Genomic DNA, 8,994 nt, shown 5'->3' on the forward strand with positions numbered 1-8,994 from the left:
GGTGGAGGGATCGGGAAAAATGATCTGTTGCACCTGGCATGAGCTTGGAAAGGAGCAAAGGATTCCTCAAGGAGGAAGAGGAGAGCATTCTTCCCAGAAGTGGCCACTTCAGTCCAATTCCATAAGCTTGAGAGCTCCTAGCACAAACTGAATTTTGTCTTGAAAGTTGAGATTGGAGGGAGCATGCCATGACAAAAAGGAAACGATCCCTGGCCTCAAGGAGGGAAATAACAGGCACCTAATTAAGGAAACACACAATGACATCCAAGTTGGGGTGGGGGGAGGCCACGAACAGTTGGAGCCTTCATGGAAGACTTCTTGGAAGAGGTGATCCTTAAGCTGGGTCCTGAAAGTAGCTCAGGGTTTCCAGAGGCAGAAGTGTGTAGGGGATAGCATTCCAGACATGGGACCTGTACAAAGTTGTTTGTGTGTTGTCTCCTTGACTAGACCATAAGCTCCCTGAAGGCAGGAACTATTTTTGCCTTTCTTTGTAAATCCAGTACTTAGCAAAGTGCCTCCTCACATATAGCGAGTGCTTGGTAAATGTTCATTGGACTATTAACTCACCTCATGAACTTCCTTACTGAGTTAATTGCAGATATAATCATGTGTGTGTGGGGTACAGTCTTTGCGCCCCTATTTATGCCATCTTCATTGCTTCCCTTCTAGAGCCACCACCTTTTGCCTCAGGTGAAAGCCTTCCTAACTATAACTCTGGGACTATATGAGGGACCATTTAGGGACACACAATGGCTTGCATCACTAGCCTCATTGATTTACATGTTTTATAGAAGAACCCTCATTGACTGGAAAGAAAAGTGATTATTAGGCTCAGTAGGAGTCATGAGATTTCGAGAAATGTGTGTCAGTTCTGCTCTTTTATATCTAGGGCTGATGCTGAAATCCTGGCATTTCGAGTTGACCAAGATTTCCAAATACCCTTAAATTGATACAATTTTGGGAAAATCCTGGCATGGTCATCTGGAAAATGTTGCTCTGGGTCTCAAAGTATGTGTGATTTTTTTTTAAAAGAATAGTGAGATGAGTCACAGGGGATGGCACCTCTTGTTAATTCTACTGAGGCAAGACCTCTTTTCCAAATGCTCCAAGGGCTGCAGATGTTTCCTCACTGTTCCCATCACACAAACCAGAGCCCCCCTTCTTTTTGGGCCTTATGGCTGAGTGAGGCAAGTGCAGCCTCAGGGTTTTGCAAGGTTTTACAAGCTCCTGCTTGAGGCAGAGGGGCTTCAGGACTGGAGGAACAAAACATCAAACTTTCCAGGTGTATGGAGATGAGGAACAGATGTGAAGATGAACCCATGACTAACACTCCTGGATTAAAATAGCAGAGCACTGCAACTTTAATCCTTACTGGCTACAGTAAAACTTAGTTCCTACTTTAGAAACCGACATTTATTAAGCACCTACTACATTCTTGGCACAAAATATACAACATTCTTTCCTCACCACTGTGACCATCAACTTGATTGGTTTAGAGGTTCTCCTATGTCTTCTGTCCATCCGGCCACTATTTGCAATGGTCTTGTTTGGGAATTTCTACTCTGATCAGTCTTGGTCTCACTTTTGCAAAGGCTGTCCCACCTCATATTGCTTTATTGATGACTCTAGGTATTGATTGTGTGTGTGTGTGTGTGTGTGTGTGTGTGTGTGTGTGTGTGTGTGTGATGGTCTGGCAGTCTGGTGATGCCAAGGACCCCTTCTTGGAATAATGCTTTAAATGTATAAAACACATAGGATTATAAAGTTGAATATTTTGAATGTTGAGTATTTTGATACAGTTATCAAAACATATTTTTTAAAAAGTTCATGGATCTCAGGTGAGAAACCCTTCTTTAGATGTCCTCACAAATGTTTGTGGGATTTCTTTTTCCTAGATTTGAATAAAATAGATTTAGTCTTTTGGGTGGGACTTCTTGGATCACAGAAGGTGGGTCATTGACCAGCTCAGCCTCTTCTCTTTTCTTTCCCTGGGATGCTGTCTGAGGTTGTCTGCTTGGGCTGTGAATGGGGCAGGCAAACTCTTTGATGTCACATGAGCTGCTGAGGTAACTATAAAGGCTGAAAATCAGAGTTTTCTTCATAGAGATTTTCAAAGTCATTTTCCGCAGCTGTGAGAGCTTTTTGGGTTTGTCTCTTGGTTGGGCTTCCTGGGCTATCTGCTGCTTGTATGTAAATAATAACCAAACTTAGGGGGATGGGGGTGAGCATGGTGCATGCTTTCTAGTACAGTGCTTAGCACATAGTAGGCATGTAATAAATGCATATTGACCGACTGCTTCTGTAACCTACATGATAACCATAGTAGGGTCAGAGATTTCAGCTGGGTCTCCCTGCCCCCCCCCATCTCTACTTCCTTTTGTCCATTTCCCCCATATTCCTTCTTCCCTTTCCCCCTCTCTATTGGCATTCTCTTTCTCCCTACCCTCAATTTTTCTATGCTTGTTCAGAGATTCATAGGTCCAGAGGTGGAGGGGACCTCAGGAGCCAATGCCTCTAACCCTTCATTCTCCCTTTTCTCTCTTTCTTTTCTAATATAGTCCACCTCTAAGGAAAATGCAACGTTGACTGGTATGAGCATTGAGAATAGGTAAAGTGCTGAACCCGGAGGCAGAACTAGAGTTTGAAATCTGCTTCTCTCACCTCCCACTTCTGTTATCCTGGACAAGTCATAAACCCATGAAAACAGAGCTGGAGAGTCCTTGGAGGTTTCCTAATCCAATCCCCTCATTTCACAAATGAAAGAGTTGAAGCTCACCCAAGCTCACACAGATAGTCAGTTTCAAAGGTGGGATTTGAACTGAGGACATTGATTCTTAGATTTGGAATGAGAGGGGACCTCAGAAGGGACTTATTTCAGTTCTCTGATTTTACAGATGAGAAGACTGAGGCTGTAGGGAAGGTGACAGGGAGTGTCAGAGGTGGAATCTGAAATAGAATTCAAAGGAGCTTAGATTGAAGTCTGGAAGGAGTCACAGAGGTTATCCAGAACAATCTTCTCCAATTACAGATGGGAACGTGTATGCCAAGGAAAGTTCAGTGATTCACTCAAGGTCATCCAAGGAGATAACACTGTACTTGGGATTTAAGCTGAGATCCTTTGACTCCAAAGCGGGTATCCTTTCCACTGCCCTATTTTGCCCATTTCCATCATTTTTCTGAGCCCTCAGTTTGCTCATCTGTAAAATGGAGATAATGACACCTTTGGCATATACCTCATGAGGTCACTGAGAAGTTCAAGGACTTGATCCAAGGAAAACAATTTGCAAAACAAAGTGCTTCAGTAGATGTAACCTGGCTGCACCCTTGTCAAAGGACCAAGTAACTGGAGATTTATCCTCACTGCTTCAAGTTTCCCTAACATTTGCCCCATTCCTTTTCCCCCATCAGATTAATTCCTTTCTCAGACATATAGAGCCCTGCTCCCCCTCTAGCAAAAGCCACTCATAGAGACTCAGTGGATAGAGTTCCAGGCCTGGGGCCAGGAAGATCTGAGTTCAAATCCATTCTCAGCATGTGAATGGCTAGGTGACCCTGGGCAAGTCACTCTACCTCTGTTCACCTCAGTTTACACAACTAGAAAATGTGGATAATAACAGCACCTATATCTCAAGCTGGTTATTGTTTTAAGGATCAGAAGATGATATTAATAAAGAGCTTAGCACATAGTAGGCACTAAATACACATTAGCTATTTATTATTAGCTATCATTACTAAGGTATAAATGATTGATGATATCTTGTAGTAAGACACTGTAACCCTACAGCAAATATTAATCAAGCATCTTGTCTGTGCAAAACCCTGTGCTGGGCCATAGTGCAAAGAATGAAACAACCGCACCTCCCTGGGAGTTTACATTCTAATGGAGAGAGGAAGGGACTCTAACCGTAGACATACAGAGACAATCACTAAAGAGGTCCCTGCCCTCTCAGAGTTTACATTCTATAGGGAGAGGAACTTTATATATGTATGCATGTATAGAGATTTAGGCATACATGCACACACATGTATATTGCATGTAAAATATACCCACATGTGTAGGCATGCACACACATGTAAGTGTTTATATGTATATATAAACACACAAATATGCATATTCATCTATTTATAAAGATGAATATATATTCCTCTTTTCACATGTATGCATTCATATGTATATGTGTATTTGAGTATATATAAACATATCCATACAATTATATGTGTGTCTATACGTGTACACACATATGCATTATATGTAATAGGCAGGTATATCACTATAAAATGTACATAAAGTAATAGCTCCCAGAGGCAGTTGAATTTCAATAGGACTCAAAGTCTTAAGCTAAAAGAAGGAAATTCTAACAGTAGAATTTCAGGCAACAGCCAAGGAGTAGAGAGCTTTATTTTGAGAAAGGTTAGGAAATGCAATATCTTTGCTCTACCCCACACAATCATAGCATGCTGGCTGGACCCGGTAGCCAGAGGCCTCCTCTCAGCTTTGGATTTCCCCTCAGATTGCAGAGTTTTGTGGAGACAGGTCAATGGGATAGATAAAGAACAATAGAATTAGCTTGGGTCTGGGCCATACCTATTTGCACATGAAAGTGAATTCTTCAAAAGATGGCAATAAAGATTGAAAAGTCATAAACAGGTCACTCAGCATTAGCAAAGGGCAGGACAGCTTAGGCCTATGTCTCTGTAGCCTTTGATGCCTCGGGCAACTCATGTCACTTCCAAGATCACTTCATTATACAGGAGAACCAAGAAAAGAAAAAATCTTCTTACAAATTTCTCACCACAGAACCCAAACTTCACCAAATTAGATTTCTGTGAAATTAAATCAAAGAAGGCATTTGGTTGTATTTACTTGTGCCTTGCAATCCTTTGGAAGCTGTGCTAGGGCCGCTGTCTATAGCTTGGCAGGCTTGGGTTGACTGGAAGTCCCTGTTTGTAGACTTTTCTAGGTGAGCATGAGATGGACGGAGGAGCAGGCCTTTTCTCTTTGAGTTTCTATAATCTCCAGTTTGGTTGTTGGGCCCACCATGGCTGTCTAGCTCATGATAACCACCTACTGGGGTGGTATACCATCAGGGTGGGGCTCACATCTATAGAAGAGGACCTTCCACCTTCATCAGGTGCTACCTAGATAATGATTGGAACAAGGTCCCTCAATGACCCAACAACCAGAGTTGTCCCAAATGGCACTAACTGTCTTGGAGCTAGTCGTGCAGTCTCATGAAGATCTTCATTCAATGGGGCTGCTCAAGGGGTCAGAGAGTCTAGTCTGGAGCTGGGAGGGAATTTCTTGAACACTAAGGTTTAATTCCCTCATTTTCCAGATGAGGAAATGGGGGCGTCTGTGGGTGGAATTCTCATTCAGATTTACATTCAATTAATGGGTCATTGGATCCCTTTCACCTTTGATATTCTGTGCATCTGCAAAGCAAAAGAATATATTTGGCCATGAAACCAAACACCATTAGAAGAGAAAGAGAAATCTTTTCCAAGAATGACTGATCTGCAAATTTCCTTTCTTGGGGTATGAAAACAAATAATCCCCATACAAACATCTTCTCTGAAGGGCCATGTTTTAGAACAATCCCCCCTCCTCAATTCTATCCCGATTTCATCTGTGAGGAGACAATTTGACAGCAGCCAGATGGTGTAGTTATGGGCAGAGTACTGAACTCAGAGCCCCAGCAGATCTGAGTTCAAATCTGCCTCCGATGATTTGTGTGACTCTGAGCAAGTCCCCTAACTTTGCAGTCTTCTCTTCCTGTGTAAAATGAGGAGAATCCTAGGTCCTACATCACCAGATTGTTGTGAGAATCAAATGAGATAATCTATATAAAATGTTCTTTTTGTGGAATCATTTTCAGTCATGTCCAGCTTTTTGTGGTCCCTCTTGGGGTTTTCTTGGTAAAAATACCATGGTAATTTGCCACTTCCCTCTCCAGCTCATTTTATAGAAGAGGAAACTGAGGCAAAAAGGGTAAGTAACTTGTTCAGGGTCACACAGCTGGCAAGCATCTGAGGCTGGATTTGAACTCACAAAATGAGTCTTCCTGACTCCATGGCTGACACTCTAGCCACTGCAACAGCCAGCTGCCCACGTGAAATATTTGCTTGGTAAGCCTTAAAAATGCTTTATAAATGAGAACTATTATGATTGTTATTTACTATGATTATTATTAAGACAATCAGATTTGTGTTATTTGTGAAATCTGTTATTGAAGACACTCAAAACTAGGAGAAGCATGTAGAGTAGAAAGATGTTGATCTAAGTCTGGGCTGCAATATAATTATGATGTGATGTGATGTAACATAACATAATACACTTAGATGAAACCACATTGTTAACAACAGCAGCAGTATTTGTCTTGGAAAAGCAGAAAGTGACCCTCAAGTTTCTTTCCCAGAAAGAAGCATCTTATGCAAATATTAAAATTCCACAAGATGTTAGTGACAGAAGCAACCTTGGAAATACTAGTTCAATAACTCTCCTTTCAATCATGGTCAGGTGAGGCCTACAACAAGGAGAGGCAGACTCACCATTGATGGGCTCTTCTGTCTTGGAGGAGGCCCTGGGAACAGTGCAAATGGAGGAGATGTAGAGATGGTGAGGTCCTTCAGAGCCTTCTGTCTCGGGGTATCGTGTGCTAATTGCATAGTGCTACAGCACAATAGTAGAGAACCTCCTCCATGAATTTCAGGGTGCCTCAGAAGGGACAAGCCAGTGATTGACACAGGAAGACCAAGCAGATGAAGAGTGCATTCTTCGAAGGGATCTGGGATCTCAAACATCTTCTTCAATGGTGCCGATGACAACATAGAGCAACCTTCTCATCCTATGCTATTCTTAAAAATCCTTCCCAGAGCCCATGGCCCATGGCCCACATGGAATGGGGGGTTGGAGGGAGAGCTTCTGGGTTTATTAACATTTTGGGGATACAAATGAAGTGCTCAGGCTGCCAATTGTTTTGCCTTCTCCTATACATGCACATGGCTAGACCACCTACCGCTGTAAAAAGCGATTTGTAATACACGGTAATATTGTTAAGCCGATGAATACAGTTTCCAGATGGTTAATTATTTTTGAATAACTAGACTCTCCATTTGCAAACAGGGCTTTTATCCCCGGACATTCCCAACTCTGGAGGCTACTTTCCATCCTGGAAAATTTGGTTCTATTTTCCACATCAGAAAGATAGTATTTAGAGGTGGGGGAAAGCATTTAGTCAACGGTGTGCCGGGGCCAGCTTAAGCTGGCTCCTGAGAGTTGATTGTCAGGTTTTAAGTGTCAGCATTTCCTTCTAAGAAATCAGTAAACTCTAACAATCAGGACTTGGTTTATTGTTTTCATGATTGCTTAAGAAAATATTAGATAAATTTTTAATGTTTCAAGTTAAACTTAAAATGTGTTGGGATACATTTTTTTTTCTTAGAAAAGGGCCTGTTAAACATATACATTTTTTTTTTTGCATTCTGTTTACTTCAAATAAAAATATCACCTTTCCTATGTTGATAAAATGCTTTGATTTGTTCTCTCTCTCTCTCTAGCTTTTGATGCTAATGATCACTTTCTCCTCTTTGATACTCTTTTTCTCTCTAGGTTTTTATGACATCCCTCTGTATCCTGGTTCCCCTCTTCCCTCGCTGATGTCTCCTTCTCTGTCTCCTTTGCTGGATCTTCCTCAAGATCACTCCCTCTAAGCATAGGTGTCCCTCAGGACTCTGTCCTGGGTCCTCTTCTCTTCTCCCCCAATACTACTTCATTTGGGGATTTCATCAGCTCCCATGGATTCATTTCTATATTTATGCTGATGATTTTTAGCAGATCTCAGCAAATCCGTCATTCCTGTCCCAAACTCTCTTCTGACCTTTAATCTCACCTCTCCAACTGCCTTTCAGACTCTTGAGTTGGATGTTCAGCAGACATCTTAAACTCAATCTGTCCAAAATGAACCTTATTACTCTTTACCCTAAACCTTCCCACTCCTACATTTTCTGTTACTGCAGAGGGCACCACCACTCTCCCAGTCCCTTAGGCTCACAGCCTAGGAGTCGTCCTGGATCCTTCACTCCCCCCCTCCCCCTGCCCTCGCCCAACCCCATGTCCAAACTGTTGCCAAGCCCTTTTGATTTTGCATTTGCAGTATCTCTCAAATATCTCGCCTTCTCTCTGGCACTGCCCCCACCCCATTGCAACCTTCCATCACCTGATGCCTGGACTGTTGCCATGGCTGCTGGTGACTCTCCCTGCTTCAGCTTTCTCCCCACTCCAGTCAGTCAGCAGAAAGGATTTTCCTAAAGACAATCATGTCACCACCATATTTAATAAGCTCCAGTGACTCCCTCTTGCCTCCACGATCAAGTACAAAATGCTTCTTTGCCATTTAAAGCCTTTTATCACCACCCCCCTACCTTTCCAGTCTTCTTTCTTATATTTTATTCCCCAGAAAATCTGCTGACCCAGTGACACTGGCCTCCTGGTTTGACCACAGACAAAACACTCTGCCTCTTGGGTCTGGGCAGCTTTCTCCAGCTGTCTTCTATGCACAGAATGTTCTCCCTTCTCTGCTCTAACATCTCATCTTCCTGGCTCTTTAAGTACCAACCGAAATCCAGCTTCTTGTAGGAGCTTTCCCCAACCCTCCAAATCCCGGTGTTTTCCTTTTGTTGATTCTTTCCTATTTATCCTGTATTATTACTTTCTTTGTATGTATTTGTTTGCTTGTATTTCCCTCATTAAATTGTGAACTCTTCAAGGGCAGGGACTGTCTTCTGCCATTTTTGTATCCCTGTCACTTCGCACAGTACTTACCTGGTAGGCACTATGAATATTTTTATTTATTGAATGATTGACTCTTTCTCTCTCTGTCAATCTCTGTCTCTGTCTGCCTATTTGTCTGTATGTCTGTCTATCTATATGTCTGTCTGTCTATCTATCTATATGTCTGTCTGTCTATCTATCTATATGTCTGTCTGTCTATCTAT

The sequence above is a fragment of the Petaurus breviceps genome, unplaced genomic scaffold (genome assembly GCF_028583685.1).
Source record: "Petaurus breviceps papuanus isolate PSGF00001 unplaced genomic scaffold, PetGlider_PUasm1.0 185, whole genome shotgun sequence".
NCBI classification, from domain to species: domain Eukaryota; kingdom Metazoa; phylum Chordata; class Mammalia; order Diprotodontia; family Petauridae; genus Petaurus; species Petaurus breviceps.